The sequence below is a fragment of the Haliotis rufescens genome, unplaced genomic scaffold, assembly GCF_023055435.1.
Source record: "Haliotis rufescens isolate VD_foot unplaced genomic scaffold, xgHalRufe1.0.p SCAF_8, whole genome shotgun sequence".
Classification (NCBI taxonomy): domain Eukaryota; kingdom Metazoa; phylum Mollusca; class Gastropoda; order Lepetellida; family Haliotidae; genus Haliotis; species Haliotis rufescens.
The window spans coordinates 46891873-46909201 of record NW_025964372.1 but is presented as its reverse complement, the minus strand read 5'-3'; the positions used below and the strand labels follow the sequence as shown (position 1 = coordinate 46909201).

The 17329-nt window shown below is 43.8% G+C and overlaps 34 non-coding genes across 34 annotated transcripts; all 34 read left to right on the top strand.

The window, feature by feature from the left end:
• Positions 1–166: 166 nt before the first annotated feature.
• Positions 167–266, top strand: Trnam-cau. The gene is made up of 2 exons: positions 167–203; positions 231–266. It is a non-coding gene; the product is annotated as a tRNA-Met (tRNA).
• Positions 267–677: 411 nt separating this feature from the next.
• Trnam-cau lies at positions 678–777 on the top strand. The gene is made up of 2 exons: positions 678–714; positions 742–777. It is a non-coding gene; the product is annotated as a tRNA-Met (tRNA).
• A 412-nt stretch (positions 778–1189) lies between these two features.
• On the top strand, positions 1190–1289 carry Trnam-cau. The gene is made up of 2 exons: positions 1190–1226; positions 1254–1289. It is a non-coding gene; the product is annotated as a tRNA-Met (tRNA).
• A 411-nt stretch (positions 1290–1700) lies between these two features.
• Trnam-cau lies at positions 1701–1800 on the top strand. The gene is made up of 2 exons: positions 1701–1737; positions 1765–1800. It is a non-coding gene; the product is annotated as a tRNA-Met (tRNA).
• Positions 1801–2210: 410 nt separating this feature from the next.
• Positions 2211–2310, top strand: Trnam-cau. The gene is made up of 2 exons: positions 2211–2247; positions 2275–2310. It is a non-coding gene; the product is annotated as a tRNA-Met (tRNA).
• Positions 2311–2722: 412 nt separating this feature from the next.
• Trnam-cau lies at positions 2723–2822 on the top strand. The gene is made up of 2 exons: positions 2723–2759; positions 2787–2822. It is a non-coding gene; the product is annotated as a tRNA-Met (tRNA).
• A 410-nt stretch (positions 2823–3232) lies between these two features.
• Positions 3233–3332, top strand: Trnam-cau. Its single transcript has 2 exons — positions 3233–3269; positions 3297–3332. It is a non-coding gene; the product is annotated as a tRNA-Met (tRNA).
• Positions 3333–3744: 412 nt separating this feature from the next.
• Positions 3745–3844, top strand: Trnam-cau. Its single transcript has 2 exons — positions 3745–3781; positions 3809–3844. It is a non-coding gene; the product is annotated as a tRNA-Met (tRNA).
• Positions 3845–4255: 411 nt separating this feature from the next.
• Trnam-cau lies at positions 4256–4355 on the top strand. The gene is made up of 2 exons: positions 4256–4292; positions 4320–4355. It is a non-coding gene; the product is annotated as a tRNA-Met (tRNA).
• A 411-nt stretch (positions 4356–4766) lies between these two features.
• Trnam-cau lies at positions 4767–4866 on the top strand. Its single transcript has 2 exons — positions 4767–4803; positions 4831–4866. It is a non-coding gene; the product is annotated as a tRNA-Met (tRNA).
• A 411-nt stretch (positions 4867–5277) lies between these two features.
• Positions 5278–5377, top strand: Trnam-cau. The gene is made up of 2 exons: positions 5278–5314; positions 5342–5377. It is a non-coding gene; the product is annotated as a tRNA-Met (tRNA).
• Positions 5378–5788: 411 nt separating this feature from the next.
• Positions 5789–5888, top strand: Trnam-cau. Its single transcript has 2 exons — positions 5789–5825; positions 5853–5888. It is a non-coding gene; the product is annotated as a tRNA-Met (tRNA).
• Positions 5889–6298: 410 nt separating this feature from the next.
• On the top strand, positions 6299–6398 carry Trnam-cau. The gene is made up of 2 exons: positions 6299–6335; positions 6363–6398. It is a non-coding gene; the product is annotated as a tRNA-Met (tRNA).
• A 412-nt stretch (positions 6399–6810) lies between these two features.
• Trnam-cau lies at positions 6811–6910 on the top strand. Its single transcript has 2 exons — positions 6811–6847; positions 6875–6910. It is a non-coding gene; the product is annotated as a tRNA-Met (tRNA).
• A 411-nt stretch (positions 6911–7321) lies between these two features.
• Trnam-cau lies at positions 7322–7421 on the top strand. The gene is made up of 2 exons: positions 7322–7358; positions 7386–7421. It is a non-coding gene; the product is annotated as a tRNA-Met (tRNA).
• A 411-nt stretch (positions 7422–7832) lies between these two features.
• On the top strand, positions 7833–7932 carry Trnam-cau. The gene is made up of 2 exons: positions 7833–7869; positions 7897–7932. It is a non-coding gene; the product is annotated as a tRNA-Met (tRNA).
• A 411-nt stretch (positions 7933–8343) lies between these two features.
• Positions 8344–8443, top strand: Trnam-cau. Its single transcript has 2 exons — positions 8344–8380; positions 8408–8443. It is a non-coding gene; the product is annotated as a tRNA-Met (tRNA).
• A 412-nt stretch (positions 8444–8855) lies between these two features.
• Trnam-cau lies at positions 8856–8955 on the top strand. Its single transcript has 2 exons — positions 8856–8892; positions 8920–8955. It is a non-coding gene; the product is annotated as a tRNA-Met (tRNA).
• A 410-nt stretch (positions 8956–9365) lies between these two features.
• On the top strand, positions 9366–9465 carry Trnam-cau. Its single transcript has 2 exons — positions 9366–9402; positions 9430–9465. It is a non-coding gene; the product is annotated as a tRNA-Met (tRNA).
• A 410-nt stretch (positions 9466–9875) lies between these two features.
• Trnam-cau lies at positions 9876–9975 on the top strand. The gene is made up of 2 exons: positions 9876–9912; positions 9940–9975. It is a non-coding gene; the product is annotated as a tRNA-Met (tRNA).
• Positions 9976–10392: 417 nt separating this feature from the next.
• On the top strand, positions 10393–10492 carry Trnam-cau. The gene is made up of 2 exons: positions 10393–10429; positions 10457–10492. It is a non-coding gene; the product is annotated as a tRNA-Met (tRNA).
• Positions 10493–10902: 410 nt separating this feature from the next.
• On the top strand, positions 10903–11002 carry Trnam-cau. The gene is made up of 2 exons: positions 10903–10939; positions 10967–11002. It is a non-coding gene; the product is annotated as a tRNA-Met (tRNA).
• Positions 11003–11413: 411 nt separating this feature from the next.
• On the top strand, positions 11414–11513 carry Trnam-cau. The gene is made up of 2 exons: positions 11414–11450; positions 11478–11513. It is a non-coding gene; the product is annotated as a tRNA-Met (tRNA).
• Positions 11514–11923: 410 nt separating this feature from the next.
• Trnam-cau lies at positions 11924–12023 on the top strand. Its single transcript has 2 exons — positions 11924–11960; positions 11988–12023. It is a non-coding gene; the product is annotated as a tRNA-Met (tRNA).
• Positions 12024–12440: 417 nt separating this feature from the next.
• On the top strand, positions 12441–12540 carry Trnam-cau. Its single transcript has 2 exons — positions 12441–12477; positions 12505–12540. It is a non-coding gene; the product is annotated as a tRNA-Met (tRNA).
• A 410-nt stretch (positions 12541–12950) lies between these two features.
• Positions 12951–13050, top strand: Trnam-cau. Its single transcript has 2 exons — positions 12951–12987; positions 13015–13050. It is a non-coding gene; the product is annotated as a tRNA-Met (tRNA).
• Positions 13051–13461: 411 nt separating this feature from the next.
• Trnam-cau lies at positions 13462–13561 on the top strand. Its single transcript has 2 exons — positions 13462–13498; positions 13526–13561. It is a non-coding gene; the product is annotated as a tRNA-Met (tRNA).
• Positions 13562–13971: 410 nt separating this feature from the next.
• On the top strand, positions 13972–14071 carry Trnam-cau. The gene is made up of 2 exons: positions 13972–14008; positions 14036–14071. It is a non-coding gene; the product is annotated as a tRNA-Met (tRNA).
• A 410-nt stretch (positions 14072–14481) lies between these two features.
• Positions 14482–14581, top strand: Trnam-cau. The gene is made up of 2 exons: positions 14482–14518; positions 14546–14581. It is a non-coding gene; the product is annotated as a tRNA-Met (tRNA).
• Positions 14582–14992: 411 nt separating this feature from the next.
• Positions 14993–15092, top strand: Trnam-cau. Its single transcript has 2 exons — positions 14993–15029; positions 15057–15092. It is a non-coding gene; the product is annotated as a tRNA-Met (tRNA).
• A 411-nt stretch (positions 15093–15503) lies between these two features.
• On the top strand, positions 15504–15603 carry Trnam-cau. The gene is made up of 2 exons: positions 15504–15540; positions 15568–15603. It is a non-coding gene; the product is annotated as a tRNA-Met (tRNA).
• Positions 15604–16014: 411 nt separating this feature from the next.
• Trnam-cau lies at positions 16015–16114 on the top strand. The gene is made up of 2 exons: positions 16015–16051; positions 16079–16114. It is a non-coding gene; the product is annotated as a tRNA-Met (tRNA).
• Positions 16115–16525: 411 nt separating this feature from the next.
• On the top strand, positions 16526–16625 carry Trnam-cau. Its single transcript has 2 exons — positions 16526–16562; positions 16590–16625. It is a non-coding gene; the product is annotated as a tRNA-Met (tRNA).
• Positions 16626–17036: 411 nt separating this feature from the next.
• On the top strand, positions 17037–17136 carry Trnam-cau. Its single transcript has 2 exons — positions 17037–17073; positions 17101–17136. It is a non-coding gene; the product is annotated as a tRNA-Met (tRNA).
• The last annotated feature ends 193 nt before the right edge of the window (positions 17137–17329 follow it).

The window sequence follows — 17329 nt, the reverse complement described above, 5'->3', positions numbered from 1 at the left end:
GCGTTTACGGGCACGCACATTATAGCTTGCATTAGGGTTCTATCACAACCTAGGTGAGTCCAACATATGGCACTTAAAAAAGCATAGTTTCCATCATGTACCCGTTTGTTGACGCATACTGGTAAGTTCACAAAATATAAACCCCGATCCCCGCCATCCACACCAGGCCTCGGTAGCGCAGTAGTTAGCGCGTCAGTCTCATAATCAGTCATACGTCCAATGTCAGAGCAATCTGAAGGTCGTGAGTTCGATCCTCACCCGGGGCATTTCTTTTTTTTCTTCATTTATCATCACACATTTGTTCAAAACGTTTACAACGAAATACTTTACTTCTGCGTCTGCCTCTTTGAAAAATATCCTACTCTGGAAATATGTGACACATGCAGGCATCGGATATCTGAAGAGCCATACCACATGGTGTGCTCACAACTGGGTGGCATGAAAAATGGGATGTAACTTACTTCTTCCAGGACACTCGTTATCATCTCTATAAAGAACAGGATATTAATTGCGTTTACGGGCATGCACATTATAGCTTGCATTAGGGTTCTACCACAACCTAGGCGAGTCCAACATATGGCAGTTAAAAAAGCACAGTTTCGACCATGGACCCGTTTGTTGACGCATACTCGTGAGTTCTAAAAAATATAAAGCACGATCCCCGCTGTCCACACCAGGCCTCGGTAGCGCAGTAGGTAGCGCGTCAGTCTCATAATCAGTCATACGTCCAATGTCAGAGCAATCTGAAGGTCGTGAGTTCGATCCTCACCCGGGGCATTTCTTCTTTTTTCTTCATTTATCATCATACATTTGTTCAAAACGTTTACAACGAAATACTTTACTTCTGCGTCTGCCTCTTTGAAAAATATCCTACTCTGAAAATATGTGACACATGCAGGCATCGGATATCTGAAGAGCCATACCACATGGTGTGCTCACAACTGGGTGGCATGAAAAATGGGATGTAACTTACTTCCTCCAGGACACTCGTTATCATCTCTATCAAGAACAGGATATTAATTGCGTTTAAGGGCACGCACATTATAGCTTGCATTAGGGTTCTACCACAACCTAGGCGAGTCCAACATATGGCAGTTAAAAAAGCACAGTTTCGACCATGGACCCGTTTGTTGACGCATACTGGTGAGTTCTAAAATATATAAATCCCTATCCCCGCCGTCCACACCAGGCCTCGGTAGCGCAGTAGTTAGCGCGTCAGTCTCATAATCAGTCACACGTCCAATGTCAGAGCAATCTGAAGGTCGTGAGTTCGATCCTCACCGGGGGCATTTCTTTTTTTTTCTTCATTTATCATCACACATTTGTTCAAAACGTTTACAACGAAATACTTTACTTCTGCGTCTGCCTCTTTGAAAAATATCCTACTCTGGAAATATGTGACACATGCAGGCATCGGATATCTGAAGAGCCATACCACATGGTGTGCTCACAACTGGGTGGCATGAAAAATGGGATGTAGCTTACTTCTTTCAGGACACTAGTTATTATCTCTACAAAGAACAGGAAAGTAATTGCGTTTAAGGGCACGCAGATTATAGCCTCCATTAGGGTTCTACCACAACCTAGGCGAGTCCAACATATGGCACTTAAAAAAGCAAAGTTTCCACCATAGAGCCGTTTGTTGACGCATACTGGTGAGTTCACAATATATAAATCCCTATCCCCGCCGTCCACACCAGGCCTCGGTAGCGCAGTAGGTAGCGCGTCAGTCTCATAATCAGTCATACGTCCAATGTCAGAGCAATCTGAAGGTCGTGAGTTCGATCCTCACCCGGGGCATTTCTTTTTTTTCTTCATTTATCATCACACATTTGTTCAAAACGTTCACCACGAAATACTTTACTTCTGCGTCTGCCTCTTTGAAAAATATCCTACTCTGGAAATATGTGACATATGCAGGCATCGGATATATGAAGAGCCATACCACAAGGTGTGCTCACAACTGGGTGGCATGAAAAATGGGATGTAACTTACTTCTTCCAGGACACTCGTTATCATCTCTATCAAGAACAGGATATTAATTGCGTTTACGGGCACGCACATTATAGCTTGCATTAGGGTTCTATCACAACCTAGGTGAGTCCAACATATGGCACTTGAAAGAGCACAGTTTCCATCATGGACCCGTTTGTTGACGCATACTGGTGAGTTCACAAAATATAAATCCCTATCCCCGCCGTCCACACCAGGCCTCGGTAGCGCAGTAGGTAGCGCGTCAGTCTCATAATCAGTCATACGTCCAATGTCAGAGCAATCTGAAGGTCGTGAGTTCGATCCTCACCCGGGGCATTTCTTTTTTTTTTCTTCATTTATCATCACACATTTGTTCAAAACGTTTACAACGAAATACTTTACTTCTGCGTCTGCCTCTTTGAAAAATATCCTACTCTGGAAATATGTGACATATGCAGGCATCGGATATATGAAGAGCCATACCACATGGTGTGCTCACAACTGGGTGGCATGAAAAATGGGATGTAACTTACTTCTTCCAGGACACTCGTTATCATCTCTATCAAGAACAGGATATTAATTGCGTTTACGGGCACGCACATTATAGCTTGCATTAGGGTTCTATCACAACCTAGGCGAGTCCAACATATGACACTTGAAAGAGCACAGTTTCCATCATGGACCCGTTTGTTGACGCATACTGGTGAGTTCACAATATATAAATCCCTATCCCCGCCATCCACACCAGGCCTCGGTAGCGCAGTAGTTAGCGCGTCAGTCTCATAATCAGTCATACGTCCAGTGTCAGAGCAATCTGAAGGTCGTGAGTTCGATCCTCACCCGGGGCATTTCTTTTTTTTCTTCATTTATCATCACACAGTTGTTCAAAACGTTCACCACGAAATACTTTACTTCTGCGTCTGCCTCTTTGAAAAATATCCTACTCTGGAAATATGTGACATATGCAGGCATCGGATATATGAAGAGCCATACCACATGGTGTGCTCACAACTGGGTGGCATGAAAAATGGGATGTAACTTACTTCTTCCAGGACACTCGTTATCATCTCTATCAAGAACAGGATATTAATTGCGTTGATGGGCACGCACATTATAGCTTGCATTAGGGTTCTATCACAACCTAGGCGAGTCCAACATATGACACTTGAAAGAGCACAGTTTCCATCATGGACCCGTTTGTTGACGCATACTGGTGAGTTCACAAAATATAAATCCCTATCCCCGCCGTCCACACCAGGCCTCGGTAGCGGAGTAGGTAGCGCGTCAGTCTCATAATCAGTCATACGTCCAATGTCAGAGCAATCTGAAGGTCGTGAGTTCGATCCTCACCCGGGGCATTTCTTTTTTTTCCTTCATTTATCATCACACATTTGTTCAAAACGTTTACAACGAAATACTTTACTTCTGCGTCTGCCTCTTTGAAAAATATCCTACTCTGGAAATATGTGACATATGCAGGCATCGGATATATGAAGAGCCATACCACATGGTGTGCTCACAACTGGGTGGCATGAAAAATGGGATGTAACTTACTTCTTCCAGGACACTCGTTATCATCTCTATCAAAGAACAGGATATTCATTGCGTTTACGGGCACGCACATTATAGCCTCCATTAGGGTTCTATCACAACCTAGGTGAGTCCAACATATGGCACTTGAAAGAGCACAGTTTCGAGCATGGACCCGTTTGTTGACGCATACTCGTGAGTTCACAAAATATAAATCCCTATCCCCGCCGTCCACACCAGGCCTCGGTAGCGCAGTAGGTAGCGCGTCAGTCTCATAATCAGTCATACGTCCAATGTCAGAGCAATCTGAAGGTCGTGAGTTCGATCCTCACCCGGGGCATTTCTTTTTTTTCTTCATTTATCATCACACATTTGTTCAAAACGTTTACAACGAAATACTTTACTTCTGCGTCTGCCTCTTTGAAAAATATCCTACTCTGGAAATATGTGACATATGCAGGCATCGGATATCTGAAGAGCCATACCACATGGTGTGCTCACAACTGGGTGGCATGAAAAATGGGATGTAACTTACTTCTTCCAGGACACTCGTTATCATCTCTATCAAAGAACAGGATATTCATTGCGTTGATGGGCACGCACACTATAGCTTGCATTAGGGTTCTATCACAACCTAGGCGAGTCCAACATATGGCACTTGAAAGAGCACAGTTTCCATGATGGACCCGTTTGTTGACGCATACTGGTGAGTTCACAATATATAAATCCCTATCCCCGCCATCCACACCAGGCCTCGGTAGCGCAGTAGGTAGCGCGTCAGTCTCATAATCAGTCATACGTCCAATGTCAGAGCAATCTGAAGGTCGTGAGTTCGATCCTCACCCGGGGCATTTCTTTTTTTTCTTCATTTATCATCACACATTTGTTCAAAACGTTTACAACGAAATACTTTACTTCTGCGTCTGCCTCTTTGAAAAATATCCTACTCTGGAAATATGTGACATATGCAGGCATCGGATATATGAAGAGCCATACCACATGGTGTGCTCACAACTGGGTGGCATGAAAAATGGGATGTAACTTACTTCTTCCAGGACACTCGTTATCATCTCTATCAAAGAACAGGATATTCATTGCGTTTACGGGCACGCACATTATAGCCTCCATTAGGGTTCTATCACAACCTAGGTGAGTCCAACATATGGCACTTGAAAGAGCACAGTTTCGAGCATGGACCCGTTTGTTGACGCATACTCGTGAGTTCACAAAATATAAATCCCTATCCCCGCCGTCCACACCAGGCCTCGGTAGCGCAGTAGGTAGCGCGTCAGTCTCATAATCAGTCATACGTCCAATGTCAGAGCAATCTGAAGGTCGTGAGTTCGATCCTCACCGGGGGCATTTCTTTTTTTTCTTCATTTATCATCACACATTTGTTCAAAACGTTTACAACGAAATACTTTACTTCTGCGTCTGCCTCTTTGAAAAATATCCTACTCTGGAAATATGTGACATATGCAGGCATCGGATATATGAAGAGCCATACCACATGGTGTGCTCACAACTGGGTGGCATGAAAAATGGGATGTAACTTACTTCTTCCAGGACACTCGTTATCATCTCTATCAAAGAACAGGATATTCATTGCGTTGATGGGCACGCACATTATAGCTTGCATTAGGGTTCTATCACAACCTAGGCGAGTCCAACATATGGCACTTGAAAGAGCACAGTTTCCATCATGGACCCGTTTGTTGACGCATACTGGTGAGTTCACAATATATAAATCCCTATCCCCGCCATCCACACCAGGCCTCGGTAGCGCAGTAGGTAGCGCGTCAGTCTCATAATCAGTCATACGTCCAATGTCAGAGCAATCTGAAGGTCGTGAGTTCGATCCTCACCGGGGGCATTTCTTTTTTTTCTTCATTTATCATCACACATTTGTTCAAAACGTTCACCACGAAATACTTTACTTCTGCGTCTGCCTCTTTGAAAAATATCCTACTCTGGAAATATGTGACATATGCAGGCATCGGATATATGAAGAGCCATACCACATGGTGTGCTCACAACTGGGTGGCATGAAAAATGGGATGTAACTTACTTCTTCCAGGACACTCGTTATCATCTCTATCAAAGAACAGGATATTCATTGCGTTGATGGGCACGCACATTATAGCTTGCATTAGGGTTCTATCACAACCTAGGCGAGTCCAACATATGGCACTTGAAAGAGCACAGTTTCCATCATGGACCCGTTTGTTGACGCATACTGGTGAGTTCACAATATATAAATCCCTATCCCCGCCATCCACACCAGGCCTCGGTAGCGCAGTAGGTAGCGCGTCAGTCTCATAATCAGTCATACGTCCAATGTCAGAGCAATCTGAAGGTCGTGAGTTCGATCCTCACCCGGGGCATTTCTTTTTTTTCTTCATTTATCATCACACATTTGTTCAAAACGTTCACCACGAAATACTTTACTTCTGCGTCTGCCTCTTTGAAAAATATCCTACTCTGGAAATATGTGACATATGCAGGCATCGGATATATGAAGAGCCATACCACATGGTGTGCTCACAACTGGGTGGCATGAAAAATGGGATGTAACTTACTTCTTCCAGGACACTCGTTATCATCTCTATCAAGAACAGGATATTAATTGCGTTTAAGGGCACGCACATTATAGCTTGCATTAGGGTTCTATCACAACCTAGGCGAGTCCAACATATGACACTTGAAAGAGCACAGTTTCCATCATGGACCCGTTTGTTGACGCATACTGGTGAGTTCACAAAATATAAATCCCTATCCCCGCCGTCCACACCAGGCCTCGGTAGCGCAGTAGGTAGCGCGTCAGTCTCATAATCAGTCATACGTCCAATGTCAGAGCAATCTGAAGGTCGTGAGTTCGATCCTCACCCGGGGCATTTCTTTTTTTTTCTTCATTTATCATCACACATTTGTTCAAAACGTTTACAACGAAATACTTTACTTCTGCGTCTGCCTCTTTGAAAAATATCCTACTCTGGAAATATGTGACATATGCAGGCATCGGATATATGAAGAGCCATACCACATGGTGTGCTCACAACTGGGTGGCATGAAAAATGGGATGTAACTTACTTCTTCCAGGACACTCGTTATCATCTCTATCAAAGAACAGGATATTCATTGCGTTTACGGGCACGCACATTATAGCTTGCATTAGGGTTCTATCACAACCTAGGTGAGTCCAACATATGGCACTTGAAAGAGCACAGTTTCGAGCATGGACCCGTTTGTTGACGCATACTCGTGAGTTCACAAAATATAAATCCCTATCCCCGCCGTCCACACCAGGCCTCGGTAGCGCAGTAGGTAGCGCGTCAGTCTCATAATCAGTCATACGTCCAATGTCAGAGCAATCTGAAGGTCGTGAGTTCGATCCTCACCCGGGGCATTTCTTTTTTTTCTTCATTTATCATCACACATTTGTTCAAAACGTTTACAACGAAATACTTTACTTCTGCGTCTGCCTCTTTGAAAAATATCCTACTCTGGAAATATGTGACATATGCAGGCATCGGATATATGAAGAGCCATACCACATGGTGTGCTCACAACTGGGTGGCATGAAAAATGGGATGTAACTTACTTCTTCCATGACACTCGTTATCATCTCTATCAAAGAACAGGATATTCATTGCGTTGATGGGCACGCACATTATAGCTTGCATTAGGGTTCTATCACAACCTAGGCGAGTCCAACATATGGCACTTGAAAGAGCACAGTTTCGAGCATGGACCCGTTTGTTGACACATACTGGTGAGTTCACAAAATATAAATCCCTATCCCCGCCGTCCACACCAGGCCTCGGTAGCGCAGTAGGTAGCGCGTCAGTCTCATAATCAGTCATACGTCCAATGTCAGAGCAATCTGAAGGTCGTGAGTTCGATCCTCACCCGGGGCATTTCTTTTTTTTCTTCATTTATCATCACACATTTGTTCAAAACGTTTACAACGAAATACTTTACTTCTGCGTCTGCCTCTTTGAAAAATATCCTACTCTGGAAATATGTGACATATGCAGGCATCGGATATATGAAGAGCCATACCACATGGTGTGCTCACAACTGGGTGGCATGAAAAATGGGATGTAACTTACTTCTTCCAGGACACTCGTTATCATCTCTATCAAAGAACAGGATATCCATTGCGTTGATGGGCACGCACATTATAGCTTGCATTAGGGTTCTATCACAACCTAGGCGAGTCCAACATATGGCACTTGAAAGAGCACAGTTTCGAGCATGGACCCGTTTGTTGACACATACTGGTGAGTTCACAAAATATAAATCCCTATCCCCGCCGTCCACACCAGGCCTCGGTAGCGCAGTAGGTAGCGCGTCAGTCTCATAATCAGTCATACGTCCAATGTCAGAGCAATCTGAAGGTCGTGAGTTCGATCCTCACCCGGGGCATTTCTTTTTTTTCTTCATTTATCATCACACATTTGTTCAAAACGTTTACAACGAAATACTTTACTTCTGCGTCTGCCTCTTTGAAAAATATCCTACTCTGGAAATATGTGACATATGCAGGCATCGGATATATGAAGAGCCATACCACATGGTGTGCTCACAACTGGGTGGCATGAAAAATGGGATGTAACTTACTTCTTCCAGGACACTCGTTATCATCTCTATCAAAGAACAGGATATTCATTGCGTTGATGGGCACGCACATTATAGCTTGCATTAGGGTTCTATCACAACCTAGGCGAGTCCAACATATGGCACTTGAAAGAGCACAGTTTCCATGATGGACCCGTTTGTTGACGCATACTGGTGAGTTCACAAAATATAAATCCCTATCCCCGCCGTCCACACCAGGCCTCGGTAGCGCAGTAGGTAGCGCGTCAGTCTCATAATCAGTCATACGTCCAATTTCAGAGCAATCTGAAGGTCGTGAGTTCGATCCTCACCCAGGGCATTTCTTTTTTTTTTCTTCATTTATCATCACACATTTGTTCAAAACGTTTACAACGAAATACTTTACTTCTGCGTCGGCCTCTTTGAAAAATATCCTACTCTGGAAATATGTGACATATGCAGGCATCGGATATATGAAGAGCCATACCACATGGTGTGCTCACAACTGGGTGGCATGAAAAATGGGATGTAACTTACTTCTTCCAGGACACTCGTTATCATCTCTATCAAGAACAGGATATTAATTGCATTTACGGGCACGCACATTATAGCTTGCATTAGGGTTCTATCACAACCTAGGCGAGTCCAACATATGGCACTTGAAAGAGCACAGTTTCCATCATGGACCCGTTTGTTGACGCATACTGGTGAGTTCACAATATATAAATCCCTATCCCCGCCATCCACACCAGGCCTCGGTAGCGCAGTAGGTAGCGCGTCAGTCTCATAATCAGTCATACGTCCAATGTCAGAGCAATCTGAAGGTCGTGAGTTCGATCCTCACCGGGGGCATTTCTTTTTTTTCTTCATTTATCATCACACATTTGTTCAAAACGTTCACCACGAAATACTTTACTTCTGCGTCTGCCTCTTTGAAAAATATCCTACTCTGGAAATATGTGACATATGCAGGCATCGGATATATGAAGAGCCATACCACATGGTGTGCTCACAACTGGGTGGCATGAAAAATGGGATGTAACTTACTTCTTCCAGGACACTCGTTATCATCTCTATCAAGAACAGGATATTAATTGCGTTGATGGGCACGCACATTATAGCTTGCATTAGGGTTCTATCACAACCTAGGCGAGTCCAACATATGACACTTGAAAGAGCACAGTTTCCATCATGGACCCGTTTGTTGACGCATACTGGTGAGTTCACAAAATATAAATCCCTATCCCCGCCGTCCACACCAGGCCTCGGTAGCGCAGTAGGTAGCGCGTCAGTCTCATAATCAGTCATACGTCCAATGTCAGAGCAATCTGAAGGTCGTGAGTTCGATCCTCACCCGGGGCATTTCTTTTTTTTCTTCATTTATCATCACACATTTGTTCAAAACGTTCACCACGAAATACTTTACTTCTGCGTCTGCCTCTTTGAAAAATATCCTACTCTGGAAATATGTGACATATGCAGGCATCGGATATATGAAGAGCCATACCACATGGTGTGCTCACAACTGGGTGGCATGAAAAATGGGATGTAACTTACTTCTTCCAGGACACTCGTTATCATCTCTATCAAGAACAGGATATTAATTGCGTTGATGGGCACGCACATTATAGCTTGCATTAGGGTTCTATCACAACCTAGGCGAGTCCAACATATGACACTTGAAAGAGCACAGTTTCCATCATGGACCCGTTTGTTGACGCATACTGGTGAGTTCACAAAATATAAATCCCTATCCCCGCCGTCCACACCAGGCCTCGGTAGCGCAGTAGGTAGCGCGTCAGTCTCATAATCAGTCATACGTCCAATGTCAGAGCAATCTGAAGGTCGTGAGTTCGATCCTCACCCGGGGCATTTCTTTTTTTTTCTTCATTTATCATCACACATTTGTTCAAAACGTTTACAACGAAATACTTTACTTCTGCGTCTGCCTCTTTGAAAAATATCCTACTCTGGAAATATGTGACATATGCAGGCATCGGATATATGAAGAGCCATACCACATGGTGTGCTCACAACTGGGTGGCATAAAAAATGGGATGTACATGTAACTTACTTCTTCCATGACACTCGTTATCTTCTCTATCAAGAACAGGATATTAATTGCGTTTACGGGCACGCACATTATAGCTTGCATTAGGGTTCTATCACAACCTAGGCGAGTCCAACATATGGCACTTGAAAGAGCACAGTTTCCATCATGGACCCGTTTGTTGACGCATACTGTTGAGTTCACAAAATATAAATCCCTATCCCCGCCGTCCACACCAGGCCTCGGTAGCGCAGTAGGTAGCGCGTCAGTCTCATGATCAGTCATACGTCCAATGTCAGAGCAATCTGAAGGTCGTGAGTTCGATCCTCACCCGGGGCATTTCTTTTTTTTCTTCATTTATCATCACACATTTGTTCAAAACGTTTACAACGAAATACTTTACTTCTGCGTCTGCCTCTTTGAAAAATATCCTACTCTGGAAATATGTGACATATGCAGGCATCGGATATATGAAGAGCCATACCACATGGTGTGCTCACAACTGGGTGGCATGAAAAATGGGATGTAACTGACTTCTTCCAGGACACTCGTTATCATCTCTATCAAGAACAGGATATTAATTGCGTTTACGGGCACGCACATTATAGCTTGCATTAGGGTTCTATCACAACCTAGGTGAGTCCAACATATGGCACTTGAAAGAGCACAGTTTCCATCATGGACCCGTTTGTTGACGCATACTGGTGAGTTCACAAAATATAAATCCCTATCCCCGCCGTTCACACCAGGCCTCGGTAGCGCAGTAGGTAGCGCGTCAGTCTCATAATCAGTCATACGTCCAATGTCACAGCAATCTGAAGGTCGTGAGTTCGATCCTCACCCGGGGCATTCCTTTTTTTTCTTCATTTATCATCACACATTTGTTCAAAACGTTTACAACGAAATACTTTACTTCTGCGTCTGCCTCTTTGAAAAATATCCTACTCTGGAAATATGTGACATATGCAGGCATCGGATATATGAAGAGCCATACCACATGGTGTGCTCACAACTGGGTGGCATGAAAAATGGGATGTAACTTACTTCTTCCAGGACACTCGTTATCATCTCTATCAAAGAACAGGATATTAATTGCGTTTACGGGCACGCACATTATAGCTTGCATTAGGGTTCTATCACAACCTAGGTGAGTCCAACATATGGCACTTGAAAGAGCACAGTTTCCAGCATGGACCCGTTTGTTGACGCATACTGGTGAGTTCACAAAATATAAATCCCTATCCCCGCCGTCCACACCAGGCCTCGGTAGCGCAGTAGGTAGCGCGTCAGTCTCATAATCAGTCATACGTCCAATGTCAGAGCAATCTGAAGGTCGTGAGTTCGATCCTCACCCGGGGCATTTCTTTTTTTTCTTCATTTATCATCACACATTTGTTCAAAACGTTCACCACGAAATACTTTACTTCTGCGTCTGCCTCTTTGAAAAATATCCTACTCTGGAAATATGTGACATATGCAGGCATCGGATATATGAAGAGCCATACCACATGGTGTGCTCACAACTGGGTGGCATGAAAAATGGGATGTAACTTACTTCTTCCAGGACACTCGTTATCATCTCTATCAAGAACAGGATATTAATTGCGTTGATGGGCACGCACATTATAGCTTGCATTAGGGTTCTATCACAACCTAGGCGAGTCCAACATATGACACTTGAAAGAGCACAGTTTCCATCATGGACCCGTTTGTTGACGCATACTGGTGAGTTCACAAAATATAAATCCCTATCCCCGCCGTCCACACCAGGCCTCGGTAGCGCAGTAGGTAGCGCGTCAGTCTCATAATCAGTCATACGTCCAATGTCAGAGCAATCTGAAGGTCGTGAGTTCGATCCTCACCCGGGGCATTTCTTTTTTTTTCTTCATTTATCATCACACATTTGTTCAAAACGTTTACAACGAAATACTTTACTTCTGCGTCTGCCTCTTTGAAAAATATCCTACTCTGGAAATATGTGACATATGCAGGCATCGGATATATGAAGAGCCATACCACATGGTGTGCTCACAACTGGGTGGCATAAAAAATGGGATGTACATGTAACTTACTTCTTCCATGACACTCGTTATCTTCTCTATCAAGAACAGGATATTAATTGCGTTTACGGGCACGCACATTATAGCTTGCATTAGGGTTCTATCACAACCTAGGCGAGTCCAACATATGGCACTTGAAAGAGCACAGTTTCCATCATGGACCCGTTTGTTGACGCATACTGTTGAGTTCACAAAATATAAATCCCTATCCCCGCCGTCCACACCAGGCCTCGGTAGCGCAGTAGGTAGCGCGTCAGTCTCATGATCAGTCATACGTCCAATGTCAGAGCAATCTGAAGGTCGTGAGTTCGATCCTCACCCGGGGCATTTCTTTTTTTTCTTCATTTATCATCACACATTTGTTCAAAACGTTTACAACGAAATACTTTACTTCTGCGTCTGCCTCTTTGAAAAATATCCTACTCTGGAAATATGTGACATATGCAGGCATCGGATATATGAAGAGCCATACCACATGGTGTGCTCACAACTGGGTGGCATGAAAAATGGGATGTAACTTACTTCTTCCAGGACACTCGTTATCATCTCTATCAAGAACAGGATATTAATTGCGTTTACGGGCACGCACATTATAGCTTGCATTAGGGTTCTATCACAACCTAGGTGAGTCCAACATATGGCACTTGAAAGAGCACAGTTTCCATCATGGACCCGTTTGTTGACGCATACTGGTGAGTTCACAAAATATAAATCCCTATCCCCGCCGTTCACACCAGGCCTCGGTAGCGCAGTAGGTAGCGCGTCAGTCTCATAATCAGTCATACGTCCAATGTCACAGCAATCTGAAGGTCGTGAGTTCGATCCTCACCCGGGGCATTCCTTTTTTTTCTTCATTTATCATCACACATTTGTTCAAAACGTTTACAACGAAATACTTTACTTCTGCGTCTGCCTCTTTGAAAAATATCCTACTCTGGAAATATGTGACATATGCAGGCATCGGATATATGAAGAGCCATACCACATGGTGTGCTCACAACTGGGTGGCATGAAAAATGGGATGTAACTTACTTCTTCCAGGACACTCGTTATCATCTCTATCAAAGAACAGGATATTAATTGCGTTTACGGGCACGCACATTATAGCTTGCATTAGGGTTCTATCACAACCTAGGTGAGTCCAACATATGGCACTTGAAAGAGCACAGTTTCCAGCATGGACCCGTTTGTTGACGCATACTGGTGAGTTCACAAAATATAAATCCCTATCCCCGCCGTCCACACCAGGCCTCGGTAGCGCAGTAGGTAGCGCGTCAGTCTCATAATCAGTCATACGTCCAATGTCAGAGCAATCTGAAGGTCGTGAGTTCGATCCTCACCCGGGGCATTTCTTTTTTTTCTTCATTTATCATCACACATTTGTTCAAAACGTTTACAACGAAATACTTTACTTCTGCGTCTGCCTCTTTGAAAAATATCCTACTCTGGAAATATGTGACATATGCAGGCATCGGATATATGAAGAGCCATACCACATGGTGTGCTCACAACTGGGTGGCATGAAAAATGGGATGTAACTTACTTCTTCCATGACACTCGTTATCTTCTCTATCAAGAACAGGATATTAATTGCGTTTACGGGCACGCACATTATAGCTTGCATTAGGGTTCTATCACAACCTAGGCGAGTCCAACATATGGCACTTGAAAGAGCACAGTTTCCATCATGGACCCGTTTGTTGACGCATACTGGTGAGTTCACAATATATAAATCCCTATCCCCGCCATCCACACCAGGCCTCGGTAGCGCAGTAGGTAGCGCGTCAGTCTCATAATCAGTCATACGTCCAATGTCAGAGCAATCTGAAGGTCGTGAGTTCGATCCTCACCCGGGGCATTTCTTTTTTTTCTTCATTTATCATCACACATTTGTTCAAAACGTTTACAACGAAATACTTTACTTCTGCGTCTGCCTCTTTGAAAAATATCCTACTCTGGAAATATGTGACATATGCAGGCATCGGATATATGAAGAGCCATATCACATGGTGTGCTCACAACTGGGTGGCATGAAAAATGGGATGTAACTTACTTCTTCCAGGACACTCGTTATCATCTCTATCAAGAACAGGATATTAATTGCGTTGATGGGCACGCACATTATAGCTTGCATTAGGGTTCTATCACAACCTAGGCGAGTCCAACATATGACACTTGAAAGAGCACAGTTTCGAGCATGGACCCGTTTGTTGACGCATACTGGTGAGTTCACAAAATATAAATCCCTATCCCCGCCGTCCACACCAGGCCTCGGTAGCGCAGTAGGTAGCGCGTCAGTCTCATAATCAGTCATACGTCCAATGTCAGAGCATTCTGAAGGTCGTGAGTTCGATCCTCACCCGGGGCATTTCTTTTTTTTTCTTCATTTATCATCACACATTTGTTCAAAACGTTTACAACGAAATACTTTACTTCTGCGTCTGCCTCTTTGAAAAATATCCTACTCTGGAAATATGTGACATATGCAGGCATCGGATATATGAAGAGCCATACCACATGGTGTGCTCACAACTGGGTGGCATGAAAAATGGGATGTAACTTACTTCTTCCAGGACACTCGTTATCATCTCTATCAAGAACAGGATATTAATTGCGTTTACGGGCACGCACATTATAGCTTGCATTAGGGTTCTATCACAACCTAGGTGAGTCCAACATATGGCACTTGAAAGAGCACAGTTTCCATCATGGACCCGTTTGTTGACGCATACTGCTGAGTTCACAAAATATAAATCCCTATCCCCGCCGTCCACACCAGGCCTCGGTAGCGCAGTAGGTAGCGCGTCAGTCTCATAATCAGTCATACGTCCAATGTCAGAGCAATCTGAAGGTCGTGAGTTCGATCCTCACCCGGGGCATTTCTTTTTTTTCTTCATTTATCATCACACATTTGTTCAAAACGTTTACAACGAAATACTTTACTTCTGCGTCTGCCTCTTTGAAAAATATCCTACTCTGGAAATATGTGACATATGCAGGCATCGGATATATGAAGAGCCATACCACATGGTGTGCTCACAACTGGGTGGCATGAAAAATGGGATGTAACTTACTTCTTCCAGGACACTCGTTATCATCTCTATCAAAGAACAGGATATTCATTGCGTTTACGGGCACGCACATTATAGCTTGCATTAGGGTTCTATCACAACCTAGGTGAGTCCAACATATGGCACTTGAAAGAGCACAGTTTCCATCATGGACCCGTTTGTTGACGCATACTGCTGAGTTCACAAAATATAAATCCCTATCCCCGCCGTCCACACCAGGCCTCGGTAGCGCAGTAGGTAGCGCGTCAGTCTCATAATCAGTCATACGTCCAATGTCAGAGCAATCTGAAGGTCGTGAGTTCGATCCTCACCCGGGGCATTTCTTTTTTTTCTTCATTTATCATCACACATTTGTTCAAAACGTTTACAACGAAATACTTTACTTCTGCGTCTGCCTCTTTGAAAAATATCCTACTCTGGAAATATGTGACATATGCAGGCATCGGATATATGAAGAGCCATACCACATGGTGTGCTCACAACTGGGTGGCATGAAAAATGGGATGTAACTTACTTCTTCCAGGACACTCGTTATCATCTCTATCAAAGAACAGGATATTAATTGCGTTTACGGGCACGCACATTATAGCTTGCATTAGGGTTCTATCACAACCTAGGTGAGTCCAACATATGGCACTTGAAAGAGCACAGTTTCCATGATGGACCCGTTTGTTGACGCATACTGGTGAGTTCACAAAATATAAATCCCTATCCCCGCCGTCCACACCAGGCCTCGGTAGCGCAGTAGGTAGCGCGTCAGTCTCATAATCAGTCATACGTCCAATGTCACAGCAATCTGAAGGTCGTGAGTTCGATCCTCACCCGGGGCATTTCTTTTTTTTCTTCATTTATCATCACACATTTGTTCAAAACGTTTACAACGAAATACTTTACTTCTGCGTCTGCCTCTTTGAAAAATATCCTACTCTGGAAATATGTGACATATGCAGGCATCGGATATATGAAGAGCCATACCACATGGTGTGCTCACAACTGGGTGGCATGAAAAATGGGATGTAACTTACTTCTTCCAGGACACTCGTTATCATCTCTATCAAAGAACAGGATATTCATTGCGTTTACGGGCACGCACATTATAGCTTGCATTAGGGTTCTATCACAACCTAGGTGAGTCCAACATATGGCACTTGAAAGAGCACAGTTTCCATGATGGACCCGTTTGTTGACGCATACTGCTGAGTTCACAAAATATAAATCCCTATCCCCGCCGTCCACACCAGGCCTCGGTAGCGCAGTAGGTAGCGCGTCAGTCTCATAATCAGTCATACGTCCAATGTCAGAGCAATCTGAAGGTCGTGAGTTCGATCCTCACCCGGGGCATTTCTTTTTTTTCTTCATTTATCATCACACATTTGTTCAAAACGTTTACAACGAAATACTTTACTTCTGCGTCTGCCTCTTTGAAAAATATCCTACTCTGGAAATATGTGACATATGCAGGCATCGGATATATGAAGAGCCATACCACATGGTGTGCTCACAACTGGGTGGCATGAAAAATGGGATGTAACTTACTTCTTCCAGGACACTCGTTATCATCTCTATCAAAGAACAGGATATTCATTGCGTTTACGGGCACGCACATTATAGCTTGCATTAGGGTTCTATCACAACCTAGGTGAGTCCAACATATGGCACTTGAAAGAGCACAGTTTCCATGATGGACCCGTTTGTTGACGCATACTGCTGAGTTCACAAAATATAAATCCCTATCCCCGCCGTCCACACCAGGCCTCGGTAGCGCAGTAGGTAGCGCGTCAGTCTCATAATCAGTCATACGTCCAATGTCAGAGCAATCTGAAGGTCGTGAGTTCGATCCTCACCCGGGGCATTTCTTTTTTTTCTTCATTTATCATCACACATTTGTTCAAAACGTTTACAACGAAATACTTTACTTCTGCGTCTGCCTCTTTGAAAAATATCCTACTCTGGAAATATGTGACATATGCAGGCATCGGATATATGAAGAGCCATACCACATGGTGTGCTCACAACTGGGTGGCATGAAAAATGGGATGTAACTT